The sequence below is a fragment of the Heterodontus francisci genome, chromosome 27, assembly GCF_036365525.1.
Source record: "Heterodontus francisci isolate sHetFra1 chromosome 27, sHetFra1.hap1, whole genome shotgun sequence".
In the NCBI taxonomy this organism is placed as follows: Eukaryota; Metazoa; Chordata; class Chondrichthyes; order Heterodontiformes; family Heterodontidae; genus Heterodontus; species Heterodontus francisci.
Genome location: NC_090397.1, coordinates 42,121,396 through 42,141,250, shown reverse-complemented (window position 1 = coordinate 42,141,250; position 19,855 = coordinate 42,121,396). Strand labels below are relative to the sequence as shown.

Sequence of the window (19,855 nt, the reverse complement as noted above, 5' to 3'; positions counted from 1 at the left end):
CTTTGGAGTTGTTCTGCCTTGATGATAAAGTACATATGTTGCAAAAATAACAGGAAACACATTTTCTGTAATGTTCTGCAATTCAAATGCAAATTAACTGCAGATGGTTGAATTATTCTGCTAAAATTCCAGAGTGTACAAACTCTTCTAAAAAATGCAAAGGTTTCAAAACTCAGCGTGAGTATATAAGAGGCCATATAAAGTCTTCTCAACAATATAATGCTTGATCTTCTGCTCACATTTCCCTCCTGAAAATGTGGAGTCCTTCTCAGGTAACAGTTGCCCACACACCAGTTTCTCACTTATTAAAAGACAGGGCAGTAAGTGCTGGTGGGCTTCATGAGGTGGAGGCATTTGCTGCAAATCCTGATACTGTCCACATTCAACATCCTCACAAGTGCACTTCCCATACAGGTAACTGGATAGAATTGGGAGTGAGATACTTACTGATCTTTTCTATCACCATGCTAAGGTTCCAGAGACCAATTGAGGAATTTCCCTGCCATTCCCCAGTTAGGATCAACTGATTCAGCACAGATTGAGGATTGAACTCAAGCTCCCACTGCTATATACTGTTACAACCAGGTGAGAAAGGTGTCGCGGGGTCCCTTTCAGCCTTCACCTGGTCTTACCGTAACAGGGTTTTATTTTTAAACACACTGTTTTTAGCTCCCCCTTGGTGAATCCTTGTTCACAGCTTTTCAATTTATAAGGCAAAGAAACCAGCACAGACAGGTTTTCTTAGGTTTAAAGAAGAAAAGTTGAAATTTATTAAACTTGAACTTAAACTCTAATTCGGTTGACACCTACGGATACACGGCGCGCCCATGCTAGCATGCATACGCAATACACACATGCAAATAGAGACAGAAAAGAGAAAAAAAATAAAGTGGAAAAGTTTGAGGCAATATCTGAAGAGTTTTTGTTACAGTTCCTCAAGCTCACTATAGAGTCTTTGATTGTAGGTAGGTCTTGCTTTTCGTTGGCGCCCAGTATTCTTCTTAAACCTTGTTTGCTGTAGGAGACTTTTCCCTCTTGGGGGTTCATGTGTTTTCAGTGGATTCAGAGGCTTGTGAGAAAGAGATAGGAGCAGACAGGAGAGATCTTCTCAGTCCAGGAGCAAAAAGTCTTTGAGTTCAAACTCTCTGTGGCCAGTTCAAAAGAAAACCCTGAAACAGCCAGTTAGTCATGTGACCAGCTGGTCTAACCAGTCCTGGCCCTTGTGGATCCTCCTTAGCAGGCCCTGGAATGCACTTCCTCATCTTCGATGCCTGTTAGTATGTAAATGTTTTTTTCCAGCCACGGCTGATCTGTTTAACAAGTCATTTCCTCGCTCCAGCAACAGCTAAAAATCAATGTTCATACGACAAAACCAATGTGCCTCATTCTTGGCAGGTGGGGGCTTGCATGACAATATGCTTCAAATAATCACCAGATTAAAATTACTGAGCCTTCAGGAAGAAAACAATAATTAGTGTTTAAACAAAGATATAGGTAAATAAAACATTATTTTGTGTAGCTTCTCTGTCGCTTTTGAAAAAAATTTAATTGAGAACACCCAGACCACCAGCTAATGAATATTACAGTACCTCATCACAAATGAAGTTAAAAGAATGTTTTGGTAAATGTCCTGAGTATTGTGACCTTCCCCAAGTAAATTTTGTCCAAGAACGAAAGCAACAATGGCCACCCACAGACGATGAAACATTCTCTATGTTTGACCATTTTCAACAGTATATTTTGCTAAGTTGTTTATTTTCCATATGTTTATTACGGTGAATACCTCGAGCATACTTCTGAAAAATATCAAACAATTGGATGTGAGGTTGAAACTTTATTATGTGTAAATAGATAAGATCTGATTATCACAGTCTATCAGCAAGGCTGTAAAGCTGTTCAGTTTTTAACACCTTATGTATCTGACTAGAAGATCCCAAGGGCCCACTGTCCAAACACTGGTGTCATACAACAACTGTTTGATCATTTAACAATACATCATATCTTGCCGAAAAAGTCGAAGCAGAATGTATATTTCATCACCTCGCGGGATTAAACAGCTGTTGTTGAAATAGCTGTTATCACCTATATAACTATCTATGTATAGATATCATTTGGAATTATTAATCTAATTATATCTGCTAGGAGCTTGGTGTTTTACTGCATGGCATTTAAAGAGATTCGTCTTTGCATTGTCAGCATTTTGCAATAACTACAAGACAAACTGCTCTGGAGATTTCACTTTCTAAACTAATTCTTCCATTATTTCATCAATCACAATTGTTTCATCTAAAGCTGCGCAGTAGAAGGATCAAAAATAATTAATCATGCCTCATGATCCCCTTGGACATCTCACTGTGTCCAATGGAACGTGCACTGAAATGTGCCCATCATATAGCAAATGCTAAATGAGATTAGTAATTTTGATGCTGTGGGTTGCTGAAGAAGTTTTTATAATCAGCACAAAAGCAAAATACTGCAAATGTTGAAATCTGAAACCAAAACAGAAAATGCTGAAGTACTTAGCTGGTCTGGCAGCATCTGTGGAGAGAGAAACAGAGATAACGTTTCAGGTCTGTGTCCTTTCATCAGAACTGGTGATGAAAGGACACAGATCTGAAACATTAACTCTTTCTTTCTCCACATACACCGCCAGACCTGCTGAGCATTTCCAGCATTTTCTGTTTTTATTTTATAAACGTTAGCTAAAGCATGAAAGAAAATCACTAGCAAGTTATAGTACAGCTGGTGTGACTTTAATGGACAGGGTGTATAACAGGAGGCCTAACTGTCAGCTTTACAGCTCACCTAAGTTGAAAGTTACCCCATAAATATTTAGCAGCATAGGTAACATTGAATCAGAACCCCAAGAAAGAGCCAAGCAATCACTGTGCTGAAAGAATGGATGTTGTTCTGCAGCCTCTATGCAAGATTTTAACAAATTAATGTCACCAGGCCTAACCTTTGTTCGGTTATATGTATACAGCCATATCTCGACACAATTAATGCAAAACCAGTATCCGGTTGTCTAATGCACTTCACTGACTCTTCACTTAATGGGCAATTTCCTGACAGAAATTGGAAATCAATGACTTGCATTTGAGTCTCAAACCCCGTGCCAGAAACCATATCATGAGAACAGCTCCTTTTCTTCTGTTGCGTGTCTTGTGTAAAATAATGCTGCCTGAAGTATGCGCCATCTGAAATTAACTGCTGAAAACTCTGCAATGTAGAAAGATCCCAGTTTCGGTCCAATTATAATAATTCCAGTGAGCATGTCCCTTTAAGAAAATAGTGTCATTTATGCACAGTGTATGGCATGTTGATATTTTTGCTATGTCTTTTGAATGATCAGAAAATTTCTTCTATCAGCTGTAATCGCACCAGCTTTACAATTGTGCTACATGTAGAGCAGAGAGGAAATCTTCTTCCTGTATCAGATTTGTGCAACACTTCAAATTTCACAAGCTTCTGGCAGTGACATCACAGAGATAATGATTAGGGAATTATTTGAAAAGAAAAATGAAAACTGCATTGATGAGGATATTCAATAGTTTTAGACAACATTAACAACGTGCTCTTATATAATGTTCATCTGTTAATTGTGTATCAATGGTTTGATTATATGCAGGTGAAGGGTGTTAATTGGGGTCTTAGTTGAACACTTATAAGCAGACACTCACTGAGACTGGTGGAGGGTTTGAGCGAGGAGCTACATGTTTGAAATCCTTTTACCCTGCACAATAAATGCGAAACTGAGTAAAGATAGGCTCCAGCATCATCCTTCCATAACAAGCTTTCTGGAGTTTAACATATAGTGCTTTTACTGTAAAAAAAAACAACTCAAGGCGCTTATGTGGGAGATTTTCAACCATAACAGACATGACGTAGGAAGGGAGGATGGAGTTAATGGTGCCTGCCCAAAGCCACGAAGGTTGGGAAATTTGAACCATTTTCAGCTTGGGCCTCATTTTGAGTTCCGCTGATGAGCTGTTGGTGCCAAATGGGCACTTCCCTGCAAATCACGAGTTTTAGAAGGGCGGAAATCAGCCTTTTGCTACGCAAGAGTTGACAGGAAGATCTCGAAAGGCGATTGGGGGGCAGGGGGAGTGGACGTGAGGCAAGCGGGGGGGTTGTATAGATCAAACAGGCAGCGAGCAGGAAAGTATTTGTTGTGCTATGAGGAGGATGAATGTTTTACCAGGCTCTGCAGAAAACCTTTAAAAAAAAAATTAAAACGTACCTTTTCTTGAGCGATTTGCAGACGTTCCTTGAAGGACCTTTGGCTAGGCTGCTCAACTGTTGGGTCAACTGGGCCTAGTGGGCACAGTGCTCTCATTTATACCTGAAAATTGTGTCTGAAAAGGAAGGCGATAAAACAATTTGTAGCAAGGCAGTGAGCAGAAGGCAATAACTTGATGCAAGGTTTCAGATATGGTCTTGTAAATGAAATGTCTTAATCATCCCAATATGTGCCCATTTTCTCTTTAATAGTATATATTGTTGATCTGAGTGCTTTATTCAATGTTTGGTCCTTTCTTTGCTGACAGATGTTCTAAGTGCAGATCATAGCATGAGGTATGGTACATGTCACAGATGTTTACGGCTGTACACTGTGAACAAGCTGCATAGGTTACATGAAATCCACAGAATCCAAAATATCCTAAATGTAATGCCTCTGCCAATTTTTAATTAAACACTTACATGCCTTTGAATTTTTATATAAAGCAGTTAAAATGTCAACTGGTGAAGGATGTGAATCTTCACACCAATCCATGCTAGTCTTTCCTTTCCAATGAATAATCTGCATTTGCACTGCTCTTTCACTTTCTATATGTATTGTAGAAGTAAAAGAAATCACTGGTGTTTCTGTTTGGTGTTAACATAAACCATTGTGACAGTAAATATGAGCTAGGCAGTGAGTAATTGATCTCCCTCCTAGTGTGGAGGGTGGCTGGTGGGGGGGGGCGGGGTGGGGGGCAGAGCTACTGAAGGGATGGGAGAAAGAGAAAGAGAGAGATGCACACATGCAGATACTGAATTCACCTGTTTATAGTGTGTGTGTTAAAACAGGCACCATATATGAACCCTCCATCTTTGGCAACTTTAGTTTCAATCGAGAAACTTTAACTTTGATGATGGTTAAAAGACCATTAGCTTTAATGATTTCATTTTCAAAAATATGAATCGGGTAGAAATTTCCACAGGCTTGTTTACGTGCCTGTTACAGGCAACATGCACAGAGTGCATCCAACCAGGAGGCTTAAGATAGAGCATGGGGCCTCATTAATATTATCTGGCATGCTGCCGGTGACTGTCACGGTTCCAGAAGCAGTTCACCCATTTTAAAGCGATTTCTCTCCAGCAACAGCCAAAATGCAAGTCCGTGGAGATGATGGCGGATAGTGTAGCAGCCAGAGGAGAAGGCTGATCATGAATTTGTGGGGTGGGGGAGGGGTCACTGCAGTATTTCCAACTGCAGAGGAATAATTTTTAAAGCTTTTTGTAAGCAAAAACTCACCAGCTGCTAAAGAATTCTGAGCAGATCCTGCTCCTGCAATGCTCTGCACTATTCAATTCTTCAGTAGGGCCTTAAAACAGGTGTTAGGAACCTCATTTATACATAACGTGGGGCTCAGTAGCACAGTGGTTATGGACTAGTAGTCCAAAAGGCCTGGACTAATGATCCAGAGACATGAGTTCAAATCCTAACACGGCAGCTGGCGAATTTAAATAATTCTGGAATAAAAAATTAAGTCTCAGTAATGGTGACCATGAAAGTAGTGGATTGTCATTAAAAACCCATCTAGTTCCACTAATGCCCTTTCGGAAAGGAAATGTGCCGGACTTACATGGTCAGGCCTAAATTTGACTCCAGAGCCACAGGAATGTGACTGACTTTTAAGTGCCCTTTGAAATGGCCTAGCTATCCACTCAGGTTTAAATCAAGAAGCTGGCTCACCACCACTTTCTTAGGGATGGGCAATAAATGCTGGCCTGACCACCGATGTCTGCATCCTGTCAATGAATAAATGGCCCAGCGCAATATTGGGGTGGATATCTTTCAGACATACTTTGGGTACATGACGTTGGTTCCCATTGTGTTTGCAAAACAAGGTTCAATTTCTACCCCAATATATTTACTTTGGTCTATTCAGTGAACATTTACTCTTTTTTTTGCTCAGTTGCTCCCACACACTTCTAAACCAACCCAAGTGATCACAGATACATGACAAACATTCTTGTTACTGTCCCATGACAAGTGAGAGACTCATAGTCTGGGATTTTACCCTTGGCGGACGGGAGCCGTCCACCGACTGACAAGTTGGTGGCGAACCCGCTTCCACCTGGCCTGGGGATCCGACCCACATTTTGCGGGTCCCCGGCCTTCAACTGTTCAGAGGTGGGACTTCCACCCGCTTGAGGCAGGAAGTCCCGCCTAATAGAACTGCTGTCCAATCAGCGGGCCGGCAGCTCTTAGTCCCAGCAGCGCCACAGGGAGTAGTGGCCCCTACTGGGGAGTGCAGCCCAGCTTCATGACGAAGATGTCAGGGAGCCCGGAACCAAGGTAAGTTTTTGTTGCCTCGCCGGGTGATTGGTCGGACCCCGGCGAGGCAAGGGTGGTCAACTGGAGGGACGGGGGGGGGGGGGGGGGGGGGTTGGGTGGGGGGCTGCGTGTCGGGGTTGGGGGTGGTTGGGACAGCGGGGACGGCCCTCCGTCGGGCACAGGGTTCCAGATCATGAGGGCCACCACCATTCAATGGCCACTTAAGGGCCTTGATTGGCCTGGGCTGGGCCATTTTCCGCTGCCGCCACCCTGCATAAAGTGGCAACGGAGGTGGGAGTGGGTCAGGAAAGGCCCCCGAGCCTTCCGCTCCATATTATGTCATCCCCCCACCCTGCTACCTTCCCACTCTTTGGAGGGGGGGTGTGTAAAATTCCAGCCATAGTCAGGCTTTTGGGGAGTGGAACATATAGTTTCTCAATACGCCCAGAATGATATACATAGAATATAACAAAAAGTGATATTTGCTCTTGGCAATATTAGTTTTACTTGGCACTTAAGGAGTATCACACATTTAAGAGTGACAAGTTAAATGGTGTAGGGACGGTGACATGGAGTCGGGAGGCTGACAATACCCAATTCTGCTGAATTCCTGATATCAGCTAAGTATCTATGAGGAGATGGCAAGCAGAGAATAGAAGACACAGGCTGTAAGAGAATATCATCTGTTATGACCTGGTGAGAAAGGGGTCTAGGGTTCCCTCTCATCCCTCACCTGGTCTTACCGTAACAGGGTTTAATTTTAAACACACCGATTTTTTTTTTTAGGTGCCCCTTAGTGAATCCTTGTTCACTAACTTTCAGTTATAAGGCAAAGAACCTAGCCACACAGGTTTTCTTAGCTTTAAAGAAAAAAGATTGAACTTTCTTAAACTTAAACTCTAATTCGGTTAACGCCTACGGATACGTGATGTGCCCACGCTAACATGCATATGCGATACACACATGCAGATAGAGACAGAAAAGAGAAGAAATAAAGTGGAAAAGTTTGAGGCATATCTGAAGATGATTTTGGTTACTGTTTTTCAAGCCCACTGTAAAGTCCTTGATTGTAGGTAGGTCTTGCTTTTCGTTGGGGCCCAGTATTCTTCTTAAACCTTGTTCGATGTAGGAGACTTTTCTCTCTTGAAGTTCATGTGACCTCATTGGGTCCAGAGGCTTGTGCGAAAGAGATGGGAGCAGACAGGAGAGGTCTTCTCAGTCTAGGAGCAAATAGTCTTTGAGTTCAAAAACTCTGTGGCTAGTTCAAAAAACCCTGGACCAGCCAGTTAGTCATGTGATCAGCTGGTTTAAACCTGTAAAAAGTCCTGGCTTTTGTGGATTGTATCACCTTAGCAGTGTCTGGAACGCTCTTCCTTACACTTTCAATGTCTGGTGATCAAAATCCTTTGTGGGTTGAATGTGTCAGGGAATGGTCCTTTTTCTCCACAGCACTGTCTGTTACTATACAAATATTTTCCAGCTAAGTGTCTGGCAGCCCTAGTAACAGGTCTTCTCTTCTTCCCAGCAAGTTTAAAATCAATGTTCACATGACAAAATGAATATGCTTCATTCTTGGCAAGTGGGCCTGCATGGCACATCTCATGCACCTCTTAATGCCCAACACAGAGCAGCATTGGTAGTGGATTATGAGCCAACTGGCCATTAGCCTCTTTGCAACAGTAGATTAAGGCTGACAGGGAAGAAATAGCTTTAAAAAAATGAAGAGAGTCCCCCTTGACAATAAAAAGGCCTTCAAATTAAATAGATGTTGCCAAGCTGAAACTTTCAGTCGGGTAACATTAGACCTCAGAAGCTTGAGCCAGAGGATCAATTTGTGAATGGGAGGATCAGTCCATGGAGTTGAGGTTACTGTTCAAACTGCCCAAACATGGTCAGGGTGCAGTACACCATGACAAAATGTAACAAGTCATTTCATCAAGCTGTAAACTGACTCTACATTTAGAAAAGGGATATGGCCACTCTGTTCCAGTTAATGTGCAATGTTATTGTGTCAGTGTGGTTAGACTCATTTCCATGTGAAAACATTTTCCAGTGTTATTGCAATCGTATTAAATGCTGGGGAGGTGGGTGGAGATGTGATGGTACAAGCCTGGACTATTTTCACTGAGAAGACTGAAACTGATTGCATTCACTGCAGAAACACCATCTCCCCGTATTATTGTGCCATCGTCATAACGCCTGTGATGAGACCGTTCAGCAATTTTCCTCTGAGAACCAATTCTTTCCAAGTAGCTCAGTAACTTGCCATCAAGGGTGCTTTTCATTGAAAATAAAGAGCTCATTACAGCAGCTATCTGTGACTAATGTAAATTAAAGGGCCCATTACAGAAAAGTCAACACCACTTTTCACATACAGTACTATATGTATGGCTCAAGTACTCGTGCTGCTTTTGAGGTAGCACTACTCTACCCATATTACTGCCTTGCCAACAAGTAAACTTTCGCCAGCAGCTGAGGCTAGTTATTCAATTCTGTTTAAAATACAATACAGACCATTAAAAATAGAATCTAATCAACGCTTTGATCATCCTGTTGCTGACATTTCATGTTAAAAGTCTTATTGTGGCTTAAATTTGACTGCTGCTGAGAATCTGACAGTAGCTGGAGTGTATATAATACTTTGACACACCTTTCAGTTTGTTATATTTTACATTACATACACTAAAAAAAGAGCATACACAAAGTGGCCCTGCCTTTTTTGTGTTCACAATATGTCAGAATTTTGTGCGAATCTTCTGTACTTTAGTCGATGCAGCTCACAATTTGAAATCTGTTTGTAAATATGCACTATTCACTTCAAAATAAATCATGACATTTTCTAAGAGGGCCGAGTAACAAAGTGCAGTAAATATATAAATCCTACATGATCAAACTGCTTTAATTATGGTTCACATTCGGTGCTATTGCCCATAGCAATAGGAGAATACACATTTTGAATGGTACTGGATTTATACAGTGACCGATTATGCCCAAAGCTTTACATCTAATAAATTACTTTTGAAGTGTAGTCATTATTCTTCTGTAGGCAAAAGTGGCAGCAAGAGTCCACACACAGCAAGTGAGATAACTGACTAGTTAATCTGTTTCTGGAGGCAATGGTTGAGAGAGGGATTTTGGCCTGGATACAAAAGAACACCTTGATTTCTCTTGCACTCACCTGAACAGGCAGACAGGCCCTCAATTTAACATCTTTGGTGAATGACAGCACCTACCCAATACTGCACTGAAGTGTCAATCTAGATTATGTGCTCAAATCCTGCAGCACAGCTCTAAAGGACCATTGTAATTTATTTAAATGCTTTGCAAGGCACTTAATACAGGAGTTAAGCCTGAAAAATAATATTTAAGCACTGTCAGAGGAATCCAAATCCAGTGTTCAGATCTGCACCCACACCTCATTTGTCAACTACTTCAATCACATTTTGCAATCTTTCTTTGAAAGCAGACGTCATGTTTCACGGTTTTAAATCATGTCTTATCTACAAGGAGCAGATTTGGGAATGAGTTATGTTTTGGTACTGTGTTTTAAAAACAAACTGGATTTGGACAGATTTGAAAATCCACAGGATGCAGTCACTGACACTGAAGGAAGCTTGATGTAGTGATGAGCCAATTGTCCTTAATTCCATTTTCAATGACCAGGGGTGTAAACAATTCGTTACCACATCTTAGAAGACCTAACAAAAGAACCATACCTATTATGGTGGGACTAATTCTATGACCACCTCCAGGCGCGTATGGCGCGTATCCATTGTCTCTCGAGATAAGGAGGCCCAAAAGAAATTCTATTAATGTGCGTGCAATATAAGGTGAGACTATAGTCTAAGGAGATGGAATCATTGGTTTGGTTGATGGCCCCACTGGTGAATATCAGAACGAGGAAGGAGTTGAAAGTACAGCCTGTTAATTGGATATGTATATTGGTAGGGATCCTGAAGAACCAAGACAGCATGGAGTGGGCTTCGCCATCAGAAACTCTTTGCTCAGCATGATAGAGCCACCTTCAAATGGCTCAGAATGCATACTGTCCATCCGACTGCTCACTGCCTCTGGTCCAGTACACCTACTCAGCGTCTATGCTCCAACACTCTGCTCCCCATCTGAAGCTAAAGACCAGTTCTACGAGAAACTTCATAATATCATTAGTAGCATCCCCAGCACCGAACATCTGTTCCTGCTGAGGGACTTTAATGCCAGGGTTGGGGCCGACCATGACTCATGGCCCTCCTGCCTTGGGCGCTATAGCATTGGAAGGATGAATGTGAATGGACAGAGACTGCTTGAGTTGTGTACCTATCATAACCTCTGCATCACCAACTCGTTCTTTCATACTAAACCCTGTCACCAGGTATCTTGGAGGCACCCAAGATCACGTCGTTGGCACCAGCTGGACCTCATCGTCATAAGGCGAGCCTCCTTAAACTGTGTTCAAATCACACGCAGCTTCCACAGTGCGGACTGCGACACCAACCACTCCCTGGTGTGCAGCAAGGTTAGACCCAAACCAAAGAAGCTGCATCACTCCAAGCAGAAGGGCCACCCGCGCAGCAACACGAGCAGAATTTCTCATCTACAGCTGTTACAAAAATATCTAAATTCACTTGAAAAAGCCCTTCAAAACACTCCCACAGGGGATGCTGAGACCAAGTGGGCCCAAACCATGAAACGCCATCTATGAGTCAGCCATGACCACCTATGGCAAACGTGTGACGCAGAATGCAGACTGGTTTCAATCTCATTTTGAAGAGCTGGAACCTGTCATAGCCGCTAAGCGCATTGCACTGCTGAACTACAAAAAAGCCCCCAGCGAGTTAACATCCGTAGCACTGAAAGCGCTGCACAAAGAACAGCCAGGCGCTGCGCAAATGACTACTGGCAACACCTATGCAGTCATATTCAGCTGGCCTCAGACACCGGAAACAGAGAAATGTATGACGGCATTAAGAGAGCTTTTGGGCTAACCATCAAGAAGATCGCCCCCCTCAAATCTAAATCAGGGGACACAATCACTGACCAACGCAAGCAAATGGACCGCTGGGTTGAGCACTACCTAGAACTGTACTCCAGGGAGAATGCTGTCACTGAGACTGCCCTCAATGCAGCCCTGTCTCTGCCAGTCATGGATGAGCTGGACGTACAGCCAACAAAATCGGAACTCAGTGATGCCATTGATTCTCTAGCCAGCGGAAAAGCCCCTGGAAAGGACGGCATTACCCCTCAAATAATCAAGAGTGCTAAGCCTGCCATACTCTCAGCACTCTACGAACTGCTTTGCCTGTGCTGGGACGAGGGAGCAGTACCACAGGACCTGCGCGATGCCAATATCATCACCCTCTATAAAAACAAAGGTGACAGCGGTGACTGCAACAACTACCGTGGAATCTCCTTGCTCAGCATAGTGGGGAAAGTCTTCGCTCGAGTCGCTTTAAACAGGCTCCAGAAGCTGGCCGAGCGTGTCGACCCTGAGGCACAGTGTGGCTTTCAAGCAGAGAGATCGACCATTGACTTGCTGTTATCCCTTCGTCAGCTACAGCAGAAATGCCGCGAACAACAGATGCCCCTCTACGTTGCTTTCATTGATCTCACCTAAGCCTTTGACATCGCCAGCAGGCGTGCTCTCTTCAGACTACTAGAAAAGTACGGATGTCCACCAAAGCTACTAAGTATCATCACCTCATTCCATGACAATATGAAAGGCACAATTCAGCATAGCAGCGCCTCATCAGACCCCTTTCCTATCCTGAGCAGCGTGAAACAGGGCTCTGTTCTCGCAGCTACACTGTTTGGGATTTTCTTCTCCCTGCTGCTCTCACACACGTTCAAGCCTTCAGAAGAAGGAATTTTCCTCCGCACAAGATCAGGTGGCAGGTTGTTCAACCTTGCCCGCCTAAGAGTGAAGACCAAAGTACGGAAAGTCCTCATAAGGGAACTCCTCTTTGCTGACGATGCTGCATTAACATTTCACACGGAAGAGTGTCTGCAGAGTCTCATCGACAGGTTTGCGGCTGCCTGCAACGAATTTGGCCTAACCATCAGCCTCAAGGAAACAAACATCATGGGACAGGATGTCAGAAATGCTCCATCCATCAATATCGGCGACCACGCTCTGGAAATGGTTCAAGAATTCACCTACCTAGGCTCAACTATCACCAGTAGCCTGTCTCTCGATGCAGAAATCAACAAGTGCATGGGAAAGGCTTCCACTGCTATGTCCAGACTGGTCAAGAGAGTGTGGGGAAATGGCACACTGACACGGAACACAAAAGTCCAAGTGTATCAAGCCTGTGTCCTCAGTACCTTGCTCTACGGCAGCGAGGCCTGGACAACGTATGTCAGCCAAGAGCGACGTCTCAATTCATTCCATCTTTGCTGCCTCCGGAGAATCCTTGGCATCAGGTGGCAGGACCGCATCTCCAACACAGAAGTCCTCGAGGCGGCCAACATCCCCAGCTTATACACACTACTGAGTCAGCGGCGCTTGAGATGGCTTGGCCATGTGAGCCGCATGGAAGATGGCAGGATCCCCAAGGACACATTGTACAGCGAGCTCGTCACTGTTATCAGACCTACCAGCCGTCCATCTCTCCACTTTAAAGAAGTCCTGTAACATTGATCACAAGTCGTGGGAGTCAGTTGCCAGTGATCGCCAGAGCTGGCGGGCAGCCATAAAGATGCGGCTAAAGTGTGGCAAGTTGAAGAGACTTAGCAGTTGGCAGGAAAAAAGACAGAAGCGCAAGGGGAGAGCCAACTGTGTAACAGCCCCGACAACCAATTTTTCCTGCAGCACCTGTGGAAGAGTCTGTCACTCTAGTATTGGCCTTTCTCGCCACTCCAGACACTGCTCCACAAACCACCTCCAGGCGCTTACCCATTGTCTCCCGAGACAAGGAGGCCAAAGAAGAAGAAAAATTATGTTTAATTGTGTGCAGGTGGTGGGCATTAGCTTTACTTCAGCTCCTGTAAATAAACACAGACTAACACTGAAGTTGTGAAGCGTATCCTTGTAATGTGTAACTCTAAATAAATATAAATGTGTGTAAAGGTTGGCTCCAGTTCTATCCTTCACCAACTGGCTTTCTGGAATAGAACACAGCCCATCTTTTTGCGACAAAAACAGAGATGAGACTGAAAGTTCACACTTGGGCAGGCGGTCATATTTAAATAGAAGACTACCGACCTGGGTCCAGAGCTAGAAATTAAAGTGCAGAAGGTCAATCGTTGCAGTTGGAAGTTGTGTGAAGAGAAAGGTATGTCAAAAAGTAAGTAAGTCACAATTCCCATCAGACCCGTTTCACTAGATTTTCTCAGTCCACCTACTGTGTGTGTAGAGAGGCATATGTGTGAACAAGGTACAATATCCAGTTCAGATCAATTGTTGCATGCCTGGGTTACTGTACCATATAGTTAAGATAATGGCCTGTATGGGAACACTCCTGAACACAAGTCACTCTGACTGCTTATAGGAGTGATTAACACCACTGTGCCTGAGAGAATATTGAAAGCAGATCTGAAATCTATTACAGTAGTCATGAGTTTTACTGAACTGCAATGAGTAATGTGCGTCATCTGATTTCCAAGTTAGATCAATTTGGACTTATGTCAGAAACATCCAATCCACATGACATTGGTGAGAAATTGACATCTTTTTAACAGTGATGTAAAGGAATCAGAAAATGCACATATCGATCAGTACTGCAAGAGACAGGTACACATTTGGGGGAGCAGTGGGGTGGGGGTGACTCCTCATTATTCGAGGCTTCCAGACCTGATGAATGCTTTCACCCTAAAATGTTAGCCTACATTGTGTGTTTCGGATGCTGACTGACCTGTTGAACATTGCCAGTATTTTCTGGTTTTGCTTCAACCTGGGAGGAACCCTTTTATACAAATCATGTGCACTTCTCCAACCTTTCAGTAGTGGATATTGTATTTTGGCTTGCGGACTTAAAAGGCTGACACTGAGTTGATTGAAAAAACCTCAAAAATGATTACCCATTTCAAAACAGTGTGGGCCTCGTCCTAGGCTGCTTTGTCAGGGAGTATTTAGAATTGATGTGTCTGGGGAATTCCATGGCAGCTGAATCAACATGTGCTGCAGAAAAGGAAAAATGAATCTGCCGGCCACTTGGCAGGATCCGAAGACAATATCTCAACCCATGAAACACGCCCATTGTGCATGTTTCTGTAAGAAAAGAACCACCCTCACACCACATTACCATGATGGCAGGGTGACTGTGGTTAGATCCATTTACAAGTTCAAGATGTTTTCCAGACCAGCGCATAAAACTTTATCTCCCATCAATTAGGTAAAACCATCTCCATACTTGTGTCGACTGATAACATATTTAGAAAATCTAAGGCAAAAATTCTCATGGGTAAGTGGAAAAATTATCTTTAGAGGCCCTAGGATGTGTCAGTTATCCTTTGATGAATATGTTGGGTATTTTTGGTTGCTCTAGTGATAGGCATGGCTTAGTGTCCCCCGACAGTTCAAGTGTATTGAAATCAGGTAGAGGTGGTTGTTTTTATTAAAAAGAGAAACGCCATATTGTAGGGCATCAAGGTTGAAAAGACAGGCGAGAAGATGAGGTAAGTAAGGAAGTAGCTGTGAGATGAAACCAAACATAGGTTTTTGAAAGCCTGTACATAATTGCAGGGAATGAAGGCAGAGAGTTGACGAGTTTCACAGATTTAAAGTCCTCGGACCAAATGGATTAGACATCGAGGTGTGTGTGCATTGGATGACAAATTTACACCTTTACTGCTTCATAGTAATCTGAAGGAGAAGATCAGCCAGCCATTGCAGAACCTCATCGAATTTATGTCCCATGGATTTCAAATTGGGTACGTGGCCTCATCACGTCTGGGTGTTTTCCTCTTTTTGTATATCCCCTTCTGATCTAAGGACTGATCTGTGGGAAAAGACTTCTTCCGTGCAAAACAAAACTGAGAATCCAAAGAACTGATTTACAACTTTGTTACAGATAAGGTAGAGAAAGATTCTTCCCACAGTGTTTTGGAACTAGTCTTCTATTTGCAAATATTCAAATTCAGAGCCTCAGAATCCAAAATATGCCCAATCCCAAAGAACAGTTTCGGGCTTTGCATTTTAGCATCTTCCCTTTCAGTTTTGAAGCCACTAAAATTAGAATGTTTCAACTTCAAATCAATACTGAATACATTGTTACTCTCCACTTTGCCCTCTTCTGTGGAATCAGGCTAAATAGATGCTTCATATTATAAAATCCATGAGAGCTTCCCTAGGGCTTTGCTGCATATATGCACTGCATGGTTGGTTCATAGAATCATACAGCACAGAAGGAGGCCATTCAGTTTCTCATGCCTGTGCCAGCACTTTGAAAGCGTTATCCTATTTGTTCCACTCCCTTGCTTTTGAATGGCAGAGACCAAGAAGGTTTGAGGTCCAATCACAGTGTGTACTAGGTTACCATTGCAACCAAGAAAGCAGAAGAAGTTTTATGAGGCTATAATGAGCCAGGGTTCCTGCTTCTAAAGACTCTCTCTGCTGGAAAGTGCATGTATGTGGATATTGTGGACCTGCCTAAATCCAGTTTGTAGTCTTGAATCTGGTTACTTGTAGCATTTCACTGCAAACAAGAGCTGATTAAATGTTTTATTATCTGCACCCCCTTCCCCCACCTCCCCCCTCCCAGCTCACCCCCCTCGCACCCCCTTCCCCCACCTCCCCCCTCACCCCCCTCGCACCCCCTTCCCAGCTCCCCCCTCGCACCATCTTCCCCTGCACCCCCCAGCAGCCCCCTTCCCAGCTCCCCCTTGCACCCCCTTCCCTCCACCCCTTCCCACCGCACCCCTCTCCCTCACACCCCCTCCCCTCCTGCACCCCCTTTCCCCCACCTTCTCCCCCCGGCATCCACCTACACCTGAGCAGGGGCCCTAACAACCCTGCTACCTTGTGGGCGTCTCAGGAGAGACCAAGGCTAATAGTGTAAACCCTAACAGAAAATCTGGAGCGGAACCCCGAAGGCGGTCATGTGTCACCTTTGGCATGTTTTCAGCAGTTCCTGCAGCCATACCGGTGCCAAACGTCATGCTCTGCACTCCTTTGGACCCCACCAGGAAGGCTGAGAGGGGGGTTTTGACGCTTGGGCAATTCACAACCTCCATACATCCGCCCAGGCATGCGCCATGGAGAGGTCACTCCATAGTCGCCTCACAGCGACCAAAACAACACGGAAGGCAGCAGTTATGAGTTAGAAGTCCAGCTCAATTGGCGTAGAGATTGGGTGCCACGGGTTGCCTTTGTCGGTGGGAGAGGTCACCACATCTCACTGGACAGCTACCGCCTGCCTCAAACCGGGCAGCCCGTGGTCAGTAAGGTTCTGTCCTGCCACAGTCCACCTGCTTCAATGGGTGCTTGGAGCTCAGGGTCATTGCCTGACAAGTGGACTGTAACACCGCACCAAACTGCATGACAAAAAAGGAAAGAAGGTACTAGCCCTTCGTTTTGCAAGCTGGAACGTCAGAACTATGTGTCCTGGCCTGTCGGAAGACCTTACACAAATCAACGATTCTTGGAAGACTGCCATCATTAACAACGAGCTCAGTAGACTCAATGTAGACATTCAGCACTTCAGGAGACACGCCTCCCTGCGAGCAGATCTCTAAGAGAGCAAGACTACACCTTCTTCTGGCAGGGTAGGGATCCTGAAGAACCAAGACAGCATGGAGTGGGCTTCGCCATCAGAAACTCTTTGCTCAGCATGATAGAGCCTCCCTCAAATGGCTCGGAATGCATACTGTCCATCTGACTGCTCACAGCCTCTGTTCCAGTACACCTACTCAGCATCAATGCTCCAACACTCTGCTCCCCACCTGAAGCTAAAGACCAGTTCTACGAGGAACTCCATCATATCAGTGGTAGCATCCCCAATACCGAACATCTGTTCCTGCTGGGGGACTTTAATGCCAGGGTTGGGGCCAACCATGACTCATGGCCCTCCTGCCTTGGGCGCTATGGCATTGGAAGGATGAATGAGAATGGACAGAGACTGCTTGAGTTGTGTACCTATCATAACCTCTGCATCACCAACTCATTCTTTCACACAAAACCCTGTCACCAGGTTTCTTGGAGGCACCCAAGATCACGTCGTTGGCACCAGCTGGACCTCATCGTCACAAGGCGAGCCTCCTTAAACTGTGTTCAAATCACATGCAGCTTCCACAGTGCGGTCTGCGACACCGACCACTCCCTAGTGTGCAGCAAGGTTACGCTCAAACCAAAGAAGCTGCATCACTCCAAGCAGAAGGGCCGCACGCGCATCAACACGAGCAGAATTTCTCATCCACAGCTGTTACATAAATTCCTAAATTCACTTGAAAAAGCCCTTCAAAATACTCCCACAGGGGATGCAGAGACCAAGAGGGCCCACATCAGAGATGCCATCTATGACTCAGCAATGACCACCTATGGCAAACGTGTGAAGCGGAATGCAGACTGGTTTCAATCTCACATTGAAGAGCTGGAACCTGTCATAGCCGCTAAGCGCATTGCACTGCTGAACTACAAAAACGCCCTCAGCGAATTAACATCCGTAGCACTTAAAGCAGCCAGAAGCGCTGCACAAAGAACAGCCAGGCGCTGCACAAATGACTACTGGCAACACCTATGCAGTCATATTCAGCTGGCCTCCGACACCTGAAACATCAGAGGAATGTATGATGGCATTAAGAGAGCTTTTGGGCCAACCATCAAGAAGATTGCCCCCCTCAAATCTAAATCAGGGGACACAATCACTGACCAGCGCAAGCAAATGGATCGCTGAGTTGAGCACTACCTAGAACTGTACTCCAGGGGAAATATTTCTGCCAGTCATGGATGAGCTGGACGTACAGCCAACAAAATCGGAACTCAATGATGCTACTGATTCTCCAGCCAGTGGAAAAGCTCCTGGGAAGGACGGCATTACCCCTGAAATAATCAAGAGTGCCAAGCCTGCTATACTTTCAGCACTGTACGAACTGCTTTGCCTGTGCTGGGATGAGGGAGCAGTACCACAGGACAACGCAATGCCAATATCATCACCTTCTATAAGAAGAAGAAGGGTGACTGCGGTGACTGCAACAACTACCGTGGAATCTCCCTGCTCAGCATAGTGGGGAAAGCCTTCACTCGAGTCGCTTTAAACAGGCTCCAGAAGCTGGCTGAGCGTGTCGACCCTGAGGCACAGTGTGGCTTTTGAGCAGAGAGATCGACCATTGACATGCTGTTCTCCCTTCGCCAGCGACAGCAGAAATGCCACGACCGACAGATGCCCCTCTACGTTGCTTTCATTGATTTCAACAAAGCCTTTGACCTCGTCAGCAGACGTGGTCTCTTCAGACTACTAGAAAAGATTGGATGTCCACCAAAGCTACTAAGTATCATCACCTCATTCCATGACAATTTGAAAGGCACAATTCAGCATAGCGGTGCCTCTTCAGACCCCTTTCCTATCCTGAGTGGCGTGAAACAGGGCTTTGTTCTCGCAGCTACACTGTTTGGGATCTTCTTCTCCCTGCTGCTCTCACATGCGTTCAAGTCTTCAGAAGGCAGAATTTTCCTCCACATAAGATCAGGTGGCAGGTTGTTCAACCTTGCCTGTCTAAGAGTGAAGACCAAAGTACGGAAAGTCCTCATCAGGGAACTTCTCTTTGCTGACGATGCTGCATTAACATCCCACACTGAAGAGTGTCTGCAGAGACTCATCGACAGGATTGCGGCTGCCTGCAACGAATTTGGCCTCACCATCAGCATCAAGAAAACAAACATCATGGGACAGGATGTCAGAAATGCTCCATCCATCAATATCAGCGACCACGCTCTGGAAGTGGTTCAAGAGTTCACCTACCTAGACTCAACTATCACCAGTAACCTGTCTCTCGATGCAGAAATCAACAAGTGCATGGGAAAGGCTTCCACTGCTATGTCCAGACTGGCCAAGAGAGTATGGGAAAATGGCGCACTGACACGCAACACAGAAGTCCAGGTTTATCAAGCCTGTGTCCTCAGTACCATGCTCTACGGCAGTGAGGCCTGGACAACGTATGTCAGCCAAGAGCGACATCTCAATTCATTCCATCTTCGCTGCCTCCGGAGAATACTTGGCATCAGGTGGCAGGACCGTATCTCCAACACAGAAGTCCTCGAGGCGGCCAACATCCCCAGCATATGCACCCTACTGAGTCAGCGGCGCTTGAGATGGCTTGGCCATGTGAGCCGCATGGAAGATGGCAGGATCCCCAAGGACACATTGTACAGCGAGCTCGTCA

The 19,855-nt window shown here is 44.8% G+C and overlaps 1 protein-coding gene across 4 annotated transcripts in view; it reads right to left on the bottom strand.

Moving 5' to 3' along the window:
• Positions 1-19,855, bottom strand: part of sema3c (sema domain, immunoglobulin domain (Ig), short basic domain, secreted, (semaphorin) 3C) — a 296,068-nt gene that overhangs the window by 183,441 nt on the left and 92,772 nt on the right. For 3 of the 4 annotated variants that reach the window (XM_068059199.1, XM_068059194.1, XM_068059197.1), the window contains exon 2: positions 4,241-4,355. The exons of the other annotated variant lie outside the window; for it this stretch is intronic. The gene's annotated coding sequence lies outside the window, so the exon portion shown is untranslated. The remainder of the gene's footprint in view (positions 1-4,240; positions 4,356-19,855) is intronic. 4 annotated transcript variants of the gene reach the window in all.